General features: G+C 43.3%; 1 long non-coding RNA gene across 1 annotated transcript; it reads right to left on the bottom strand.

The window, feature by feature from the left end:
- Nucleotides 1-367: 367 nt before the first annotated feature.
- Nucleotides 368-21,806, bottom strand: LOC138566948 (uncharacterized). Its single transcript, XR_011302068.1, has 2 exons — nucleotides 21,542-21,806; nucleotides 368-713 (listed from the first exon to the last, which is right to left on the bottom strand). It is a non-coding gene; the product is annotated as an uncharacterized lncRNA (long non-coding RNA).
- Nucleotides 21,807-22,059: the final 253 nt, after the last annotated feature.

Below are 22,059 nucleotides of genomic sequence, written 5' to 3'. Positions count from 1 at the left end.
TGGGGGAAAGGGGAAGTGGATAACATATAAAAATATGATTTCTTTCAACAATCACTCGGAAATCTGCAGGGGCGAGAAGACAGGGATGTCATTTAGGGGTCACCAGGGGTCACAATTGCTACACCTGTGGTCTCCCTTGCTACCTCTAAAAAATAAATGTTTAAACTTTTTATTTATTTTTATTTTTTACAATTTGTGGCCAATGCCATGTGGCTATTTGAACTATTTGTCTTTCTGGAATTCCATACAATAATTGCTAGACTCATTAAAGGTTTATTTCAGGCACACTTTAGGGGGTAAGTCACTGATTTAGTCTGTTCTTAAACACCTCAAATTCACAATGCAGACAAAAATCCTCCAAAAAGCATTTAGAGTAGAAAAAGCATCCGTTTCGGACTATGTATATTTTGCTTTTCACAAGTTGCAGTTATAGCATGTTTTTTTCTGTCGATACATATGCTGATCCATTCTTGTATGAAATGTATATCACATTACAGTAATATTGTAACCATATTTTTCATAGTGTACTTAGAAACAATGCTATGTGATGCCAATTCCAGTTCTATCAAAGGGTAAACAGTCATGTGCCATCGCTTCCCATGATGTCACTTCGGGGTGGGATCAAATGTCATCACTTCCTGTGATGTCATCAGAGGTAAAGGGCCATGTGATGTCACTTCCGCTACCCATGGCATTTTGTTGAAATGACGTCCCTGCGAGAAGAAGGAGAAAACAGGCTTCATTAAAATCAACATCCTCACTCTGCCCTCTCATAGTTCCCTAAAACTCAACAAACAGGATAAACTTAAATACTTGACGTCTGTAGTCAACCCAGAGGAGTAATGCAATTGTACTTTCGAACAAGCCTTTCCTTAATACATGGAAGTCCTGAAAATAGTATTCTAACTGTTTGACTCCACAATCCTGAAAATGGTTTGAAAACTTATTCTGTAACTTTTTTCAGAAATTGTTTTACTTCTTGCCAGTCTCAATTTTCTTTAAACCTTTACTATTGTAACCTTAAAAAAACATTAGTTGAAAATAAACATTTGCAGCCTTACTCATTGCTCTGCATTCTCAAACGTGTAGTGTCTGTTGTGTCTGATGAAGTTTGCCCCAAGTCTTAATGGGCCTCTTTTCAATCTCTCCTGAATAACTGAGCTGCCCGCGCAAAAAATAAGCCTGTGTGGCTGGAGCTTGTCACCACGCTGCCTGCGATCACTAGTCTCGTTTAACTTAATTCTAGTCACTGCGCTGCCTGCGCTCATATGAAGACTTTATTTTCCCTCCGGAAATGCTCACGATGCTGTCCGCGAATATAAAATGTCTTATGTCCCTAGAAAAATGCTCTCCGTGGTGCGTTTCAATTACCTGACGCGAGTAACATAGCCTACTGTTATGTTGTCTTCTTAAAGATAACACAAAACGTTCATGTGATTTTATGAGTTTAATCACAAGGAAGTCCCCCACAGCCAACTTCATCAAACAGCAGCTTCTTCTCGTATGGTTCCAAAGCTGGGTTCCAAAACCATACGAGAAGAACACTCTCAATTGGAACTATGTACAGGTAGTGAACATTATGTAACAAGTTCTACATTATAAAGAATATGACATATAACTATGTATAGATTAAGGCCCTCATTACGAGTTTGGCGGTAGCCATGCCGCTATTGGCGGCATGGCTGCCGCCGAAATCGCGTCGGGGTCCGGGTCCTCGGAATGAGGACTTACCAGGCCATTCCGAGTTTGGAAGGCCCTGTAATTCCTCCCTCCGAGGACCCGGTCCTTCCCCATTCCCATTTCAGCCTCCATAGGGCTGAATGGGAATGGGAGAGGGAGCAAACAACGGGCCATTACGAGATGGCCCGTTGTTTGCTCCCTCTTCCCCTCGCGGGACCCGGTAAGCATGCCTGGTTTTCCCAGGCGTGCTTACCGTGTCCCGCGAGGGGAACTCGTAATGCGGCGGTACGGAGTAAACGGCGCCGGCACCTTTTACGGCGCCATTCACTCCGTACCGCCAAGGTCATAATGAGGCCCTAAGAACAAAACATGAATTTTTTTAAAGATAAATTGCACAATAAAACGATACACACTGTGGTTTCTTGACAAGACCAAAGATGGTATATCATAATTGTTGTATGGTTATGCATAACGGGTAAAATTTCAATAGTAAATAAAATCCTTCTTGAAATTATGTATAATTCTTCGGGGTCTCGTACAAGATGCCTTGTTACTACAGAAATCTCTAGATGTTTTCTAATTGTGAGACTTCTCCACTATATCAACATCAATAGCAGATGTAGATGTGGTGTTTCCATTCATGTCACTAGGAATATTGTCCCTATACCTCCACTTCCCTTGTGGAGCATGCATACGGGTACTGTTCTCAAGTCGTTCTACTTCTCTCTCTCTTGTTGTTATGACATCTTCATACAACCACTTACTACCATCTTCCAAAATCACGACTTCTTTGAACATTTAACCATTCTTTGTGGAGAACGAAATTTGGACTTGCCTTTCTGAACTCTTCTGGGTTCACTCAATTTTACTTTCTCTTACATGCTTCTGTCTATCATAATATCTTTTATAATCTTCTTGTTTCCGCTTTACTTTTTTTACAATCTCTTCCATGTCAATATTCTTACTTCTCTTCAGAGTCATCCAGGCGGGTCTAAGTCTATTGGTGGCAATTCTTCCTCTCATCAGAGTAAAAGGTTTCACTTCTGTCATTGAATGTGGAGTGACCTTGTACGTATTCAGTGCCTCCTTGAGTGTCTCTTTCCACGGCAGACTATTGACAACAGCCAATTGAATTGCATCTTTTATAAAGTGATTCATTCTCTCCACAAGACTGTTACTCATAGGGTGAAATAAAGCTGTTGTGCTATGTTTGATGGCTCTTTCCTTCAGGAAACATTGAACTTCTTGCGACATAAATTGAGAACCATTGTCCGATATCAACTCCTGTGGCTCGCCTTCTCTACTAAAAATGTCTTCCAAAAATGTCTTTACTTTCATAGCAGAAACCGACTCTTCAATAATTCCACACTCCACCCATTTGAATGTATAGTCAATCAAAACAATGAAATAAATCTTTTGTGGTTCCAATATCTCATATGGACCAGCAATGTCAATAGCTAATTTCGTCCAACTAAATCTGGTATGGGTACTGGTTGCACTGGTGTGATCCTGTTAATCTTTCCTTTATCACTCACCGCACATGCAGAGCAATCCTTGACCATTGTTTCCAACTCACCCCACATGTTGGGCCACCAGTATACCTCTCTCACTCTTCTTTTTTTTAGACTTGTCCCTACATGGCCCTCATGCGCAATCTCCATAATTCTTTCTCTCAAGGTCACAGGTGGAACTATGGTGATCTCCTCGGTAGATGCACACATCATCACATGAAATTTCATCTTTTAATTTCTCCCACAATCCAATGTCACCAGCAATATCTTTCCAACCACTCTCCACTGCTCTCCTCAATTGTTTTTGTTCCAAATCTAGCTTGGTAGCTTCTATCCATTCTTCTTTACCAAAACTGGGATGCACCTGTGCAATAATGCAATCAGTATGTTGATCCTCCATCAGTTCATCTTTTCCACTTGAATCTTCATCCTCACAGATACAAGGCTGGTGGGAGAAACAATCTGCCACTTATTCGTTCTTCCCGGGGTATACTTTATGTTTACATTATATTGCATGATAATCAGAATCCATCTTCTAATGCGCGGGAATGTTAGATGCAGGTTTCTCAGATTTAAGGCATGGATAAGTGGCTTGTGATCTGTCTTGAGCTCAACAGGAATTCCCCAAATAAGCCCTTTGAAATGCTCTAGGATCCATTTGACTGCTAGGGCTTCTTTTTCAATCATTGAGTATTTTTTTTCTGTTCCTTTTAAAGTCCTAGAAGCGAAAGCAATTGGAACCACCAATCCATTTTGGACCTGTTCCAAAACACCTCCCAACCCCATGTTGCTAGCATCCACAGATACCATAGTCTTAGCATTGCAATCAAACAGTTTAAGGGCAGGTGCTTTGTTGATCAAAATCTTGATCGTTTCTAGTTCCTTTTTTCATCCTTCAGACCATTCAAATGTTGTGCCCTTATTCATCAAACCTCTCATCTGACATGTTCTATCAGCATAATGGTCCACAAATTTAGAATAGTATTCTGTGTGGCCCAACAGCCTCCGAAGTTGATCTTTGTTGGTGGGATTAGGAAGCTTAAGAATGGTGTTCACAAGGGCCTCTTTAGGTTTTATCCCTTCTGCATTAATGCAATGTCCCAGGTATGCCACCTCTTTTTGCTTTATTTTACATTTTTCTATCTTGAGAGTAAGACCTTTTTGCTGTATTACTTGCAACACTCCCAGTAATTTGGCATTGTGATCTTCTTCAGACATAGCAGATACTAATATGTCATCTTGAAAATAGTGTACACCTCGTAAACCACTGGAGAGGTGTTGCATGAGCCTCTGAAAAACAGCAGCTGTAGGCGCCAGGCCAAAAGGCATCCTTTTATAGCTAAACGCTCCCAGAGGTGTTATAAATGACGTGAGGTGCCTAGACTCTTCTTCTAATGGTACTTGATGGTATGCGGAGGATAAGTCTAATGTAGTGGAAAATCTTGCAGGCACCATAGTAGTGAGCATTTCTCCGATATTAGGTAGGGGATGGCGATCTACCCAAATATTATTATTAAGATCCCTCAGGTCAATGCACATCCTAATTGACCCCTCTGGCTTCCTTACAATCACAATCGGAAAGAGCCATTCTGAGCTCTTTATAGGCTCAATAATGTCTTGTGAATACAACTTCTCTAATTCCTTTTGTAGTGCCTCTTGAGTGCCAATTGGAATGTTTCTTACTTTGTGCACTACTGGCTTTGCTCCTCTCTTGAGTATTATACGATGTTTGAAGCCTTTAAGAACACCAATGCTATCATTAAAAACTTTGGGAAAACTTTTGGGCAGGTTCATAGCGGAATCACAACTGTTGTCTATAATGCTCAGAATGGGTATGTTTTCTCCTGGGTGTATCTTAATTTTTACCGATGCTTGTTCCCACCAACCAACTATTGAAAATCCATCTTGAGCCACATATAATTTGCAATAGGTTTTTCTTCCCTCAAAGTCCAAATGCACCCAGGTATATCCCACAATATCAATTGGTGTCTTACCATAACCAGTCACTCTGAGTCAGGTCATGTGTAAATCTTCTATTCTCTTCTTTAATACATTTAGGTATGTTTCCATGTCCACCATTGTATATGGGGACCCAGTATCAACCATTACCTGTAGGGTAATGCCATTGATAGCCATATAAACTCACGGACCAGCAGCACCTTCCTTTGATGTGAGAGCCAATACTTGTACTTCCTCCTCTTCAAATCCACTCGTGATTGCCACCAACTCGTCTGAACCGCTGATCTCCTCTAGAGCCCTTATGCTGTTTGAAACACCCCTTCCAAACTGAGCATTACTTCTTGTTGCGTTGTAGCGTGGATTGAATCTTCCTCTTCCTCTGAAGGTGCGGCATACCTTGCCAAAATGACCAAGTTGCCCACATTTGTAACACTCAGCTGATAATGCTGGGCAATCCTTTTCTGGGTTTGTATGCCTATACCATCCACATTTATAATATTTATTTTGTGGCCTCTGAAATGTTTCTTTGTTCTGTCTAGAGTTCATGGCAAAGTCTGATTTCACTATTCTTTTCACCATGGCAACTAAAGCCTCTTCGTCTTTGCCAAATCCTCCATCGCTCACATCTTGAACTGACTTGATCTCAACATGTTCTGGTGTACTCTAAACTTAACTCATGCACTTCCCTCCCAGTTCAGTTGACCTCGCTATTTCCAGTGTTTGTTCCAGCGTTGGATTTTTTCGCTTGCCATAGTCGTTGTTGGATTCGGGAATCTGCTACATGTAGAACAAGCTGGTCTCTTAAATACTCATCTGGTACACCTGTAAATCCACACGTGGATATGAGACCTCTTAATGCTGCAACATATGTGTCAATAGTCTCATTCTTGTTCTGTTTTCTGGAGAAGAATCTATATCGCTCAAGAACAATGTTTGTTTTATTTCCAAAATGTTTGCTTAGCTTAGATAATGCAGATTCATACTTCCTGGCACCACTAGCGGAATCTCCAGACCCTTCCACTACATCATTGGAATCAGGTAAAGTCATAAATATTCTTAGCGCTTCTGCTCCTATACAATTTAACAGAGTAGCCTCTTTCAAATCATCGTTATACTTGGCCCCACCAATTGCTCTCAAGTAGACCTGGAAGTTGTCTAACCATTGCTCCCATGAGCAAACTGGACTCCCAGGTTGTGCCAAGAATTTCACTGGGGCTACAATATTCTGCATTGTGAGATTGTTACTTTATGCCTTTTTCACTATAGGCAAAAGGTTCATATATCCACCTTTCTCCCTTTTTTCAGTTATGGCTGTGTTATGGCGTGTGGTCCAGATTCAGGTTATTCAATTTAAAACTTTCTCGCCTTGGTCACTTTCCATTCACATTAAAAATATCAATATTGCACGAAGACGGCATGTTGTGCCTTTAATTGTCCATTCAAATGTCTATTTGTTACACCAATTGTGCCAAATAACTTTTTGTAGTCTCTGTATTGCCTCCACAATGTTGCAGCAGCTAATAGTGTATCATGCTGGAGAGTGGCACTGTTACTTTAATTAGGCATACAGTAACTGGCTGCGTATTCGTTGTGACGTTCCCATAACGTATTATTTCTAATACCGCTGTTGATGCGTAGCCACGGCAACCAGCAGTCACAAAGATGGTGGCATGTAATGCACGTCGCAGGGTACTTTGCCCTAGTAACCCAACAGCGTTAGCATTACTCAGCCCGCAACGTGCCCACGTACCGGGTGCTTTACTCTGAACTTCCTCATTGCTTCCCGAGTCTAGCGCAGCGTTCAGAAAATGCGCCGTTATTAAAATGGTATTTCTCTGTCTCCGACCCTGTAAAAGTACATATACACACACCTCTGACCCAGTGGCTAAATCTGCTCTTTCCTCACTCCATCCTTACTTGCAGTGGATCGAAGCTGTCCTCTTATGGTGTTTTCAAGACTTCCTAAGTCAGTGCTTGCACGACCACACACTCGGGGACTCCCTCTTAGGACAGCTCCTCGTCGCCATTTGTTATGTTGTCTTCTTAAAGATAACACGAAACGTTCATGTGATTTTATGAGTTTAATCACAGGGAAGTCCCCCACAGCCAACTTCCTCAAACGGCAGCTTCTTCTCGTATGGTTCCGAAGCTGGGTTCCAGAACCATACGAGAAGAACACTCTCAATTGGAACTATGTACAGGTAGTGAACATTATGTAACAATTTCTACATTATAACACCTACGAAAGGTTCTAGTTACTCGTGTGTAACGGACAGTTTTCCAAGAGGAAGCGAGACGCACAAGCGTTCCTAGGCAACCTAATGTAACAGCGCAGTGCTTTTTCTCTAAACCTACCGTTGTCAGAGAATTAACGTTTTTATATCCAAAACAGGGATCTCTAAGGAAAATACAACAAGCGAGCAAATATAAACGCTTCACTTGAATTTCATAGCGTGGTTCTTTCCAATCCAAACTTAAAGAATATCTTTTCCCAAGAACATTACTCACAAAAAATCCTTTCAGAGAAAATGAAACAAAGGCAAACGTTTTCACTTAGCTTTGGCTCTGGAAGTCATGTTACACGTGTCCCGTGTACTTTTCTTCACTGGGCTAAATTGTTTCTTCTAATTATCTTCCTGATGGGCCTCTTAAAAAGGCATAGGCCCATTTCGCGTGGAGCTTTCTAGTTCCTGACCTTCTCAGCTGGGCAGTTGAGAATGTCCAGCAACTGACCTTATGCACTCCCTAGCCAATGAGGACGCCGGGTGAGAATCACCATCTTGACCTGGGATAGTATCCTCACACTTAATGGTTCCACTTAAGGCCCAACTACCTAAAATACACTGAATAAATTGAAATAAATAAAATATACCTAAATTCACATACTAACTTAAGTAGAGAAAAGTAGGGAAACCTGACACAGGCGCAGCATGAGCACTTGCAGGTCCCATCTCGCAATGTGTACTGGCAGCATTGTGTTGGGAACTGTGTTTGGGGAAGGATTGTGCCCCAGGTAGCCCTCTTGAGTGGATTCGGTTCACCTGCGGCTTCATTTCTGCCACCTATATGCATTTACCTCCACCTGGAGGCTGGAGCTAATTGTACTGTGTTTCCGGTGGAATTGGCTCTCTATTTTGGCACTAATACTGCTGTGTTGTGACTTGAGATGCAGCAGTAATTACGCTTCTTGGTATCGGCGCAGATTCCGCTGGCTGTAATAGCGCCGCTGTTTAACAGTCGGCAGTATTTGCGCCTGTTTATGATTCGGCTGAGTGGTATTTGCGACGAAAAATCTGTTAAAGCCATTTTTAAGGCTTACCGCCAGGGTAGTGATGAGGCCTATTGGAGGGTAAAGTTTTATGTTCACGCCTAATGTAAGATTGGAACACAGTCATGGTACTGTTGTGGGAATCTGTTATGGAAGAATTGTATTGGTGATAAAGATGCTCTGGAGTGATGGTGAAAAATAAAAAGAAATGCAAATATCTGGATATGCATTTTGTTTAACCATTTTGAGGATTTCCAACTTTATGCTGCAAAGAAAGGAAGCAGCAAGGACTTATGGTTTTCACCCATTTTGAAATGCAATGCAAAGGAGTGCAAGGCTATGTTCAATGTAGTGTAATGTAAATTCAGAATTGAAGATCTACCCCTTTAGGCTGCAGGTTCTCGTGCATCATGGACTTTTAGTTGTATAATGTACCTAACTGTGTTATCATGAATTGCATTGTGGAGTCATCTTGAATTTGCATGATGTTTATTGTGACACATTATGCTGGTGAATAATGTTCTGTATGGTGGGAGGTGTGCAACTGTCTGTAGGTAAGCGTGTGTATGGAGTGTGATATATGTGTGATAATATCGAAATAGGGAGTGTGTTATTACTGTTGGCGTCAGCCGGGCACCCTTGCAGGGGATATGTGATTTAAATACATGTTATGAAAATGGATACTGTTGACACTAACTTCCGCCAGATGGGAAATGGCGCTATTCTACACCGTCATGGTTGGCTAAAACCGACAAACTTGCATCCGGAGGTGCAGTTCAAAATCATAGATATGCTCTTCAATGGCGAGGATCTTTTCTGGGGGAAAAGGGTGTTGGCACCCTCCAGGCCACCATGCTGATACCGAAACGGCCTGCTCTCTAGACACCCTCTGGAAACGACTCCAGTCCTTTTGTTCTGCAAAATGAAAAATGTCCCCCCATGTCCCGTGACTACAGACCCTCCTAATGGTCACAGTTGTAATGATCGAACACAGATGCCTCCTCTGACAGCTACAGTGGGATATCGCAGGCCTTTCCTGGCAGCCAGCACCACCATGCCTCCTCTCACAGCAGAAGCCAATTTAACAAGCAGGCCTGATCAGGAGTCGGGTTGTGCCCCTCCACTTACACACCCCGGTGGGAGAGCGTCTCTCCAGTTAGTTCAGCGAGTGGCTCAGCATCACCACAGACGAATGGACGCTCTCACTGCTTTTTGTGAGGAGTCAGACATGGGAGACGGACACATAGATGGATTTTTCTCATAATTTGCCATTTATTGAAATAATAAAGGGTGAGACAAACACCTATGTTTCCCTAACGTAACAAAAACAAGACTAACAGAAAATGACCTAGTGTCCAAAAAATATCTGCCCCCCCACCTCACTATTGCATACAACAAAATCATACAGGAACAATTTGTCAGTTTCAACTTTGTAACTCAACATATATTCAAATATAAGGAAAACAACAACTCTTATGATCAGGGTTGGATCCCCTTCCCCTGGATTAATTCAGGATAATTTAAACCAATGATAATTTCAGCAAAGCTATTTTCTTTTGCATGGTTCCACTCCAGGTGTCTTTGTCTCTAATATATCAATCAATTGGAAAAAGTAACTTGCCAGTTAAAAATGTTCCTCTTTCTTAGAACAATTGTTAAAGCTTCCACTTGGCAGTCAACAAGTCTTTTTTCTTCATACATTCATTTGAAAAGTTGATGACAAAGACTATTTTCTCAGGAGACCAATCACCTTTCATCACATTGGGCCTGATTTATGGAAGTGTTTTATTATGACACAATCCCATAGGAAAATGTTCCATGAATCAGGCACATTTATGTTTCATCACAATAACACCTTGATTAGAATGGATCATTGAGGAGTTTTTCCCTCAGTCAGGATGGTTACACAGTTCATCAAACACAGAAGTGGAATTGCCAGTTCTTTTCCACCACAATCATTTACAACCTTCTACCACATTTAAATTACTTCAATTTCTCTTCTTCCTGGTCAACTCGCCTGCCAGGACTACCCACTATGTCTCCCTTTACTGGTATACTCGCCTGCCAGGACCAAAACTCACACTTCTTCTAATACTATTCATACTCACTGGTAAGGTTTGTTCCCAACTTTCCACACTTGACTTCTCAATGGAGAAATGTAAACCAACAACAGCTTCTGGGATAAGTCTTTGGACTTGTCACACCATTGGCTTATAACCTCTTTCATACACATGCTGCACAGAAAGAATTGGGCCTCATTACGAGTCCCGTGGTAACCCTGCCGGTAAAACCCGTAAAGAATTACTGGGGCCTGACTTCCCGGTGCCACCGGGCTATTACAAGTCTGGCGGTCGGGAAGTCAGGAGCCATAATTTTGTTAATCCCCATTCCCATAGAGTCCCGCAGGACTCTATGGGAGTGGGGAAACGGAAGCACCAGCACCGTTGCTAACGGTGCCGGTGCTTCCCTGAAGGCTTTGCCTAGCGTGACCGCTGTATCCGGCAGGGTCAAACCTGTCGGGCAGAGCGGCTTTGGCAGGCAAACACGTAGTTTACCGGTCCGGAAACAAGGGTGCCGGTGAGTTTACTGGCAGACTTATTTCCAGACTGGCAAACTCAGCATGAGGCCCAATGATTCTTATGTGCATTTATTTGCCATTGGCGATGGAGGTTACAATTATCTCCCCCTTGTCCCTTTCACAAGGAGGGCCTGTCCTCTGCTGTCTCTTGTTTCTTTCGACACAACCTATTGGGTGTTGACAACGTGATTCACAACTCCTGTTACTGAGACATTCAATCTGCCTTGATATCTTTTGGCTTTGGCAAGGCAGACAGTAATGTCCCTTATTTTAATATCTTTCTTTGGGTAAATTGTATCCCCATTGCTTTATATTTGCCCTTCTTTGGCTTGGGCAATGCTGGTTACAACATTCTCTTATTGGGTCTCTCTTTTCAGGAAAGTCGCATTCAATTTGTTTAACAATTGCCACCTTTTGGTTTGGGAAATGTGGGTTACAATATCCTCCTGTTCACCCACTCCCTTTGAGTAATTCCATTTGATCTGCTTTCTTTTAAATGTTCAGTATTCAAAATGTGCTTTCTTTTGAAGTGGTCTATGATGGAGCACCTCCAGGGTCAACAAGCGCATGACAACTCACTGGTTTCTCTTGGCATCTCCTCTGGACCTGCGTGCTATACTTTGCTGCTCATCGAATATTCCCTCACGGTGGGCAGTCACTGTCAGGCTATTGCTGCACGTTCTGTCCCTCGCTGGAGCTCACACGGCTCCACATGCGTGTCCTCTGCATCTCCAGGGTACTGTGACCTCCGACAAACTCTCTCTATAGCGCCCCGCTATCAGCAAAGCGGCAGCACCGACCTCTACTTTCTCCTGCTGCTTCTGCGACTCCTGCTGCTCCTGCTGCCACAGCCTTCTTCTGACCTGCACCTGACAGGCCTTTAAATATTTAAAGGTCCGCTCAGGTGTGGGTCACAAGAACAACGAGACCGCTCACTATGGTCTAGTGACTCTGTTCCCCTCTTCCTTGTCTCAGTACTAAGAGCATTATGGGAAGTCAATAATGTTCCTAGTTTCTTTAACAGCTCTTTTTTCTCCACTTTGTTTAGGGATTGTATGTGACATATATTTAAAGGAAGATTTTAATGGAATTATAGGTTCTCTTTTAGATGTATTACTTAAACATTTGGGAAGGTCAATATTATTAAAGGTATTAATAACTCTTTGACTCCAATATATATCATTTTCATGTTTACAAAGAAAGTTTTTACACTTGGTACTTTGGGTACACCTGAGAGGGGAGGTCCTACACTGACAATATGCGATTAAATATTCAGGGATTAATAAACCTTCATTTTCAGAAGAGGATGAATACTGCATCCCTCCTGACGGAGTCACCACATTCCCTTGACACCCTTCTCCTCCCATGTGATCCCCCCTCTGATACTACCTCCAGTGCTAGGATCAGGTAGCGTCTGCTTTTTCCTGGCCACATGGGAGGAGACTTTAAGCTGGGATTCTTTGAGGACTCTGCAGGATTCATCACATTTGGCATGGACACACGTTGGAATTCCTTTAACCACCCAATGTTCCTCCCTCCACAAAAGTGGAAAAGCATCTTGCGTTAGTCTAGCGTGAGGTTAGGTCCCTCCTTTCCAAAGGAGCCATAGAGCTGGTCTCTCGTATAACAGCAAGACCAAGGGGTTTACTACAGACACTTTCTCATAAAGAAAAATATCAGGTGGCTCGAGGCCAATATTGGACCATCATCTACTCAGCAAATTCATTCAGTCGCAAACCTTCGGGATCGTCACATTACAAAACATCCTTGGCCAGCTGCAGAAGGAGGAATTCCTATCCTCGCTGGACTTATGGCACTTATACTTTCACTTCCCTGTTCATCATCTCCACAGACAATCCCTGAGGTTTACCGTGGCGGGTCTGCACTGTCAGTTCAAGGCTCTACCCCAAATTCACCAAATGCCTCGCACCGGCAGCAGCTCATCTCCATTAATTGTTCAGGGATCCACATTCACCCGTAACTTCGACGATTCTTTGGGCAGAGCCCCATCTATTACTCTAGCCGTCCGCCACACGGAAGCAATGATTTAATGTATATCCTCACTGGCATTCTCTGTCAATTATGCAATGTCCTGCCTGGCTCATTCTCTGCAAGCGCTGTTCCTGGGAGCACAGCTGAACACGTTTTTCGCAGCACCGCCCCATCAGCTGACAGGTTAAGTCCATCCTTTCGAGAACTCAGAACTTTCACGGAAAACGGCGGCTTCGGTCCGCAACCTGAACGCCCTCTTGGGGATGATGTCTTCCTGCATTCCCCTGTTCCAGTACTATTGGCTTAGGATGAGTGCATTCCAGGGGTTTCGCGAAGCCCGCTGGAAGCAAGTCTCTGGTGGTTGGGAGGACAAGATTCTTCTCACACATCCCTCCCACAATGTGCTGCATTACTGGTCAGCGCACCCCAATCTCACCCAGTGGGCACCCTTCAAGCTTCTAAGTACCCATCAAGTCAGTAACAACGGATGCATCCCTGAAGGGCTGGGGAGCCCACACAGGCATGTACCACACCAGAGACCTCTGGAGGAGCTGTTTCATATCAACTTTCTTGCACTGTGAGCACTGTTCTGGGCGCTGACGTCCTTTTGCCTACAGCTCCAAGGAAAGATGGTTTAGGTGTTCACTGACAACGTGACCACCATGTTTTACATATGGAAGCAAGGCAGCACCCATTCTTCCATTCTGTCAGCAGCAGTCCTATGGCAATTGGCCCTAGCCCACAAGATCTTTCTTATCCCCTTCCATCTGCTGGGCATGCCCAATTTGGTGCACAACCCATAATACCAACAAGTTATACAACCTTCAGTAAAGTATAGCAAATGTGAGTTACGATGATACCATTATGACCTCAATCCCATAATTAAAAATAATCATGTGAACTAGCATCAGATTGTAGGTGTCGGACTGAGTGCCTGTATTCTCACCAAGTATAGATCCATCCCCTCCAAAGGCAGTATTCTCTTTACTGTCTCTAAAATAATATATAATAAAGTGGTTGTTTTCCTATACTCTTCCTTACACACATTTAAGTTGCGCCTCTCACACGTCACAGGATTACAGCGACATGTTACCAGTTCCAGGGTAAGTATGCCCGGCATCCATGTCCAAAACTAGGCAGTCTTGGTTCCCATTGGAAATGCAGGTGTAAGATCCCAAAAACGATGTCACATCCACATGAAAGAAGAAACAACAAACATGAATTCTAGCAGTGATGCAAATAGCCTCTCTGTTTATCAAATCCCCAAGATCTCAAATCTGTGGCAATATACTGATGAATGTAGATGTAACCTCCTCCGTTCCTCTGACAATATAATCTCTGCAGGGAGAAACTCCGGATGAACTTTCCTGCATTGACCTCATTGTTCTGTTATGACCGCTATTTTTGGCCATAATTGAAAGTGCTACTTTAAGCATTGAAACTGTCATGAGTAGAGTTAAATTCCAAACTTGGCTCAGACTGTGACTGTCACATTGTGAACTCGATTGCTAATTACCCAACAAAGAGTAGCACCGCTGTTTAAAAAGCACTGTAATCCTTAGAACTGCTTGAATAGTGAAAACAGTTGTCAAAGGAAACTAGTGCGATTTTATTGGTGCTGCATAACGTAGACTTACTAACCCCAAGTCCATCGAAACATAAGACTGCATGTATCAGCCATCCTGCGCCCGTCCCATCTTCACTGCTGCCGGTGTCTCAAATCGCAGGGCGCCGATTGGACTTGCCTGAATATGAGGTTGCACTTTGCCAGACTCCACCCTGTTCATGCTCCATTAGGATTCCAATTTAAAGGCACCTTACATCTGGACAAATGACACAAATATTGCAAAAGTGGAATCTGATGTCTTTACTGAGGATAGTCAACATATATTTAATACATTAGCTGCACCGCTGCTGCTCCTGAGCCTGCCTCCACTACTACTGGCTCTGGACTTGGAAGTTCACTGATCAGATTGCCATTGGCATGCAGAGTCTACAATCCCCTTTTTTATTGACCATAATACAGAGCATCGATATCCACATTCAATCGGTGCAGCTGCCTCGGAGGGATGATCCTGGAAAACGAGTGCTTAATGGAACTGGATACTGCCTATAAGCTCAAGATTGTATGTGTAATGATATCAGCAACGCCCTGCAGAACGGAGTAAGCAGCTGGACGCGATAATCACAGCTCTCGTTGACTGCAGTACCCAAAACGGCACTGTGCTGAAAAGGTAGACAAGGTCACGTTTATATCCAGACAAAATGTTATCTCTGCAGCTGCTATTCCTTACTATGCCATGTTATAGGATGTTAGGCTAAGTAAAACTATGACAAGTGACACTGTGCCATGGCGCAAATTCAGGACCTGCAGCTTCTATTCTGTTATCTGGGACCTCACTTCTGACTGCCCACTGGCACCTCAAAGGCTCTCCAGCTGTAGTGTCGCTCAGTCTTACATGGAATTACGACAAAATGCAGATGGACATGCACCATGAACTTGCAATTGTCAAAGCCACCATTTGAAGCATTAGTCTACTCCCCACCCCTGAATGTTCAGTGTAGCCGTGCATCGTGCAGCAGATATAACAAACAATGCAGATAGCCCTATCCTCACAAAAAATTCAGATTGCCTTAAGTCTTACAGATGATTGATGTGCAAGTTCAATACGTGATGCATAACGTTGTCAAACTATGACTACAAGCAGATGGGTTTATCACAATAATTCTTCTGTGGTGTCTGTCTTGGACGCATTGAGGTGTGTAGGGCAGTTAAAGGAGATCTCAAGTTTTTCAATGTCATTTGTGAAATAATTAACCATTCCTGTCTTTTAGGATCATAAAAAAGGACAAATATACATTTAATAAAATGTGTTTAAATGCATGTTTGTTTAAATGTGATTGTGTATGTGTGGGGGGCACAGTTTGTGGAAACTGAGTGTGACATGATGCAGAACTGGGGACAGCAAAAGCATATAGTAACAGAGACTGCAGGATTTGATTTGGGCACTGGCAGCATGAAAGGTGGGTAGCACAGACATGTATCGTCGAAACACGCCTCTTTTGGGCAATAGCAAAATTAAAATGTGTTTTATCGTGTAACGCCTTCTTTGGACACAAAAATCATGAGTGGGATAGACTTCATGATCTGGTTTGGGCAGAACCTGCTTGAATGTTGGGCAATGCTGGCATATATTGCTGAGAGAGGTCTCATGTTTTTTTTTCTTTGGGGTGAGCCAGGATCAACACCAGTCACAAAATGCTTTTGTGTACTGTTGGTGACGTGTCATCTATTGGAGTGTTGCATGTGTTGCCCTGCAAAACGGACTGTAAATTCTACAATGTTACACAATTTCTCTGAGATTTTTGCTGTGAAACGTTATTTTCAGGGGATACACTAACTAAAATCTTATTGGATTAGTTCAGGTGTGCTCGCTTGGTTCAGTTCAGGCCAAACATTTGCACCCCCCCATTTTACAAATTCACCAGCTGCAACCATTCTACACTGTAGTTGTGTTATCCCGGAGGGGCAGGCAAGCCGTTTGAATCAGCTAGTTGGTCTTGCTACCTTCTTTGACTACACATTTGGAGAAAGGATTTCTTTTTTTTTTAAATTATTTGTATTTGGTTAGTACAAAAAACCTTTACAAAATGTATTACAGCATGGCAAAAGACATGTTACTTAAAACACATATAACAACAATTAGAATGTCCTACATAATTATTATAATATTCGTGTGCATAACAATACCAGATAAAGCAGATAAAACAATCCAGATAAAACAACAAGTACACTGTCTTCGGGTTCAATTCAAACCTTTTTTTTCGATCTGATTTGAATTAAATCTACCAGAAGGGCTTTACAATGATCTGTCCACTTCATATTATCAGATCAGGATTACTTCAATATGTGGCTCTGGCTAGACATGTTGCTTTCTTGTTCAATGTTCAAATTTTAATCTTATCTAAGTTCTGATACTTTATTTTGGTTCCAACAAACAAGGCAAAAGCAAAAAAGGCAAACAAGCCAAACAGTGCAGAATGCATTAGGATTAGCCATCACTTAGAAATAATCATAAGTACAACATAAGACATAAAACATAAAATCAGTCTTTCTGGACAACGCCAAATCAGGAGGCTCAATAACTAGAACATTAGATACCTAAGACAATCTTACAATCATAAACACATCAGAACATATAACTCCAGGCGATATAATGTGATTCCAGTCTTTCATTTGTTAGAATACTTTCGTGTAGAAAGACACCAAACCACAAAGGCTCTCGAAGACCATCTTACAATCCTATATACACATCAGAACATATAACTCCAGACCATATAATGAGAAAACAATGTAAAACAATTGCTTCAATTTTTTTCCGTTTCGATTATGGCCATTTGTCATTTCTTTGCTTTAACATTTCTAATAATTTATCATTCATTATCGCCCAAAAGACGTGTCCGTGATAGCATGAATGCTTGACTATTCACCCACATACACAGGGCTAGACTGCCCCACTGGGACACTGGCACATCCCCCGCTAGGCCTCTGGCCGTAGTGCCTCTTTGGAGCGGAAGGATACACATTGTGTGATTCCACCTCCGCTGGGGTGGTTTGCTATGTATTGGCTGACTGCAGTGCCTGCTGCCACCACCGACCGAGGCAGGTGCTGCGCATTTTCTTTGGGCATGGGCATGGGCATGGGCGCTGGGCTGACGGGCTGCGCCTGCGCATGAAGGCCTCCTGGGCACCGGAACCGCATGTGCCCTGCACAGTGCACACATTGCCAGAGCTGGTCAGCTGTAAAGGCTGCAGCAGCCGGCTGCAGCAGCCGGCCGGGCAGTGTGAGGCCTTCAGCTGGCAAAATCGAGGGCGTCTCTGCCATTCCATATTACAAGGATGTGCTTGTGTGAGTAGTGTGGGCGCTCTGCAGCAGGCAGAAATGTATGATAACGTGATGAGCCATAGAGTGCGCCTTTTACAGCCTCTTTCTTAGTTACCACACAGGAGGGAGTGATGGGGGGAGGGGGGATTGCACTCCAGTTATGCCAAAGGTTGTCCTGTCATTAAACACGTGGACAAACAATATCCTGGAGACAGTTTGTCTTGTAATCTTCATATCAGATATGTATGGCTTCTTACAGCAAGTCTTTGACCGCTGCGCGGTCACAGTGCAGTGGCGGGATCACTTCAGGAAGGAAACGGGAGAATAGTCAGAGTAAAACGAATCACAAAAAACCCTCTTTACTAAAAAATGTAACAAACAAACGGACCCTTTCAAGCTCAATATATTGAGCACTCGATCAAAAAAAGCCCTGGGCTGGTGGGGAAAAAATATTCTCTGAATGCTTTTTTGCCCCAGGGCAAATGCCTACGACTAGGGCAAACGTTACCCTGGCGCAAAAATGCATTGAAGGAATATGTTCTAGGCACTATGACCATTTTTGGCCTAATGCTAATTGCACTTGTACGGGTGCAACATGTCAGTCATTCCTCCCCAATGTTTCTGTTCTGCGTTAGGAAAGATTCTGTTGTCTTGCATTAAGCACTGTGGTCTTGGGCATCTGGATGGCCAGTTACGGGCCACATACACAAATTAGCCTGCAACACAATAGGTTTTGAAAAACTAGACCGAGGCTACGCTCTCTTGGGAATTGGGATGGTAAAGTGAAGAAGAGAATAGGTTGAGCCGTCCAGGTTATGTACTTGGGCTTTTCTTAGAGTCGGCGTTGGGCCATAAGGAACATTAATTTTTAAAGCTTTACTCTGCCTCTCGCCGCCACTCAGTCCTCACACTCCGGGTACCCACCGCACCCCAAACATCTTTGCCTGGCCTCCACATACTGGATGTGCTCCCTCAGCCACACTCTGTTGCCGAAGCCATCCTTCAGCCACGTTCAGTGAACCTTTACCAAATCCACTCTCACTCACCCACGCTGGTGCACTCATCTCCCCTATCATTTCAAAGGTGCACGATCAGAAATGCACAAAACGTTACTTTAAATGTTACTTTAGTGCTGAGGTACACATAGTTTCCATTTAAAAACTCTGCATGGAAAGTTAGATGACCTCCTTTCGAAATGTTGCTCCAGCTGTGCACTACTACCTATCATGTTATAGTTGGGTGCTGAGCACGCATCAAGAGGTAGAGTAGCTTTTAGGGGAAATTGTATGAATCACGACTGGTCTCTCGTTGAGTCTGTTACCACATCACTGAGGACAATCGCTCCACACAATGACAACAGTTCCCCTATCTAGCCCCCAGTCACAGTAACGGTCACTGCCCAACTATAGGCTGAAACGATTGCATTAGAGTACAGCTAGGGAGAAACATTGTATGTGGTGGGTCACAAAGCTTATACGTGTTTGGTTATTTACCCACCCATTGACTACCCATGTCCATGCTAATCCCTAGGGCCATTTCCAACTCATCCTCCTGGGATCTCTTTGAGCTAGTTTTATCAAGCATTACCATCAAACTCTGTGCTCAAAGTGCCTCCCAGTGTTTTCTCAAAGCAGTCCTCTGAGAGTTAATGACTTCATTGGCACTGTAAAAGCACTACTGGTGCCTCCCTCCTGTGTGGTAACTAAGAAAGAGGCTGTAAAAGGCGCACTCTATGGCTCATCACGTTATCATACATTTCTGCCTGCCGCAGAGCGCCCACAAATGTCAAATAGGTCTGCCTTCAGCCACTCGATCTATATGCACTATGCCTGTTCTTCACTAAAGTCCTGCTAAGAACAAGTATTGGCAAACAGTTTAAGCTTGTGTATCAATGTTAGGCATTCACCGTGCACTGCTATTATATGCCCAGGTACTCTCATCCCTTTGCAGCTGCTACAAATTAATACCACTACAGCAGTGCCTGGCAAATGCCTTTCCCATGCTTACACAAAAGCCAAATCTCTTGGCATTGCCAATGCTCGTTCAAGAATACCTTTAATCTGTGTGCCAATCCCAGTGTGGGAATAGGAGGAATTGGATTGTGGATACTTGTTGTCTGGCACCTTTAAAACCAGATGAATTAGTTTTATTCATCTGAAAAAATCTGTAATGTCCCAGGTCCCTATCATTGAAGATCTACTTTGATAGATCATGAATTTATTGAAAACATGAATTTTTAAATCCATATATGTTTAAAACATGCCCCAATTTTGACAAATTTTATTCAACAGTTTCTCTGGGAATACTCCCAATACCCACATAGAATGGTTGTGCTCGCTCATTCAGGGAAATATGGGGCCACTTTGAAAAAAAAATTCAGGGTCACTTTTGGTTCCCAGTCCGGCCCTGCACATACATCTTGTCCATCTTGATTTCCAAACATGCCAACGCTCCTGATTTAGGCGGGAGACTCACTGTTTTTCAACAGAAAATATTGCTCATTTTTACTTTTTCCCTCCCAATATAATTCTAAACTCAATGCAATCCAATGGGACAGTTCAATTCTTCCGATTTCTGTGGCAAACTCTCCCTAACAGGTACTCCAGAATGTTGGCATGGATGGATTTCCCATATAAAAAATAGGACGGTTTGATAGTTGGCTTTACTACTTTGCCTGTTATACAATGACCACCGACAGAGAGACAGAGAAACAGAGGGGAGGGGTGGGGAGATGGAGAGACCGGGACGAGGAGACCGACACTGAGAGAGATCGGTCAGTCAGCACTAGATGCCATAATAAACTATACAGAAACAAACTGTGCTGCTGCGGGAGGAGTGCTGCATTGCGTCAAGTATCTGTTATTAAGCTGTAGTTCCACACACACGTACTGCATGCCAGTTTCTAAGCTTACAGACGCAGTGGAAAAACTCTGGAATTTTCCATGGCTCATGCAACTGTGCCTTCTCTGGCTCTCTGCCCAGGGCTGGTCTCTGATGTGTACTTTTAAAGTCACGAGTCAGCAGGGGAAGCAAAAACTGCAGGATGTTTACTTGCTACCTTGAAATACATTGCAGGCCAGCTCCTATAAACACACAGCCTTCTTTTTCCACCCACAGCTTTTTGTGCCTCACACTAGATTTTTCGCGGCTTGTTGTTCCCACAAATGAAATGGGAGCTTCACCCTGATAGTTTCTGCTATGGTCGATCATTCAGTTAACACTTTTATCAAACTCTGTATTTGTTTATTTTTTATTCGTAAGGTGCAATCTGGGGTGCTACACTGGGAAGTGAGAGAGGAGTGGCGAAATGGAGGTACTGACCTTCACAGCTTTGCAGCATTCGAATTAGGTAAGAGCAAACAGGAAGGCTGAAGGTAAGTACAGAGGTGTACCAACCTAACACATCATAGTACTACAGTACAAAAACAATAATACGAAAATACAACATAATTTAAGGCACAGAAAATAGGTCAGTCTAGGGGCCGTCACAGTACACTATAAAGTAGGCAGAGAAAGTCGGTGAAAGTGCTACGAAGCAGTCCAGTGCAGGGACAGCGTCGGAATAAGGGAGTGCTAGGCCGAGCAAAACATACAGACTTGTATGAGCTACAGTCGAAACCAGTGCGGTTCAGCTTCAACCTCCCTGCACTCTCGTGGCTCTGGTTACCGGCAGCTTTCCTTCGCTCCAGTCTATTTCCCATGCTGCAAGCCTTCTACGAGTGCGGTTCTCTCCAGGATAGGATGTTCTTCTCCCTTTGGACGGCGTAAGCATACTTGATGCCTCTCATGGACCGCGCCAGACCAAGAACGAAGACGCCATCCTGCAGTTCCCCCTCTGCCTTTGAATGACAGCAGGCCAATCGGGTTCTTGCAAAGGTTAGAGCGTGTACTGTTGTTCGTGTTGGTAATCATCATTACTCAGGCTCTTCCTCGTTCCGGTAGTTATTACCTGGGATGTATTACACAAATACATGGGGGTTTCAGGTAAAGTGGGGAAGGATGGAATTTGAGGAAAGGTACGAGGGGAAAGGGGATATTGTGTCCTCCCAAGCTAGTCACTACTCTCAATGGGGTTCTCTCTGCCCATGAAATCCTCCTGCTGAGCACCACCCGCAGGGGAATATCGGGTAGTGGTCTCACCTCCCTGGCCTCATGGAAAGGAGCTCCCCTCTCTAAAGCAGTGAT

The sequence above is a fragment of the Ambystoma mexicanum genome, chromosome 2p (genome assembly GCF_040938575.1).
Source record: "Ambystoma mexicanum isolate Mex_15411 chromosome 2p, UKY_AmexF1_1, whole genome shotgun sequence".
NCBI lineage: Eukaryota > Metazoa > Chordata > Amphibia > Caudata > Ambystomatidae > Ambystoma > Ambystoma mexicanum.
This window is presented reverse-complemented; position numbering and strand designations above follow the sequence as displayed.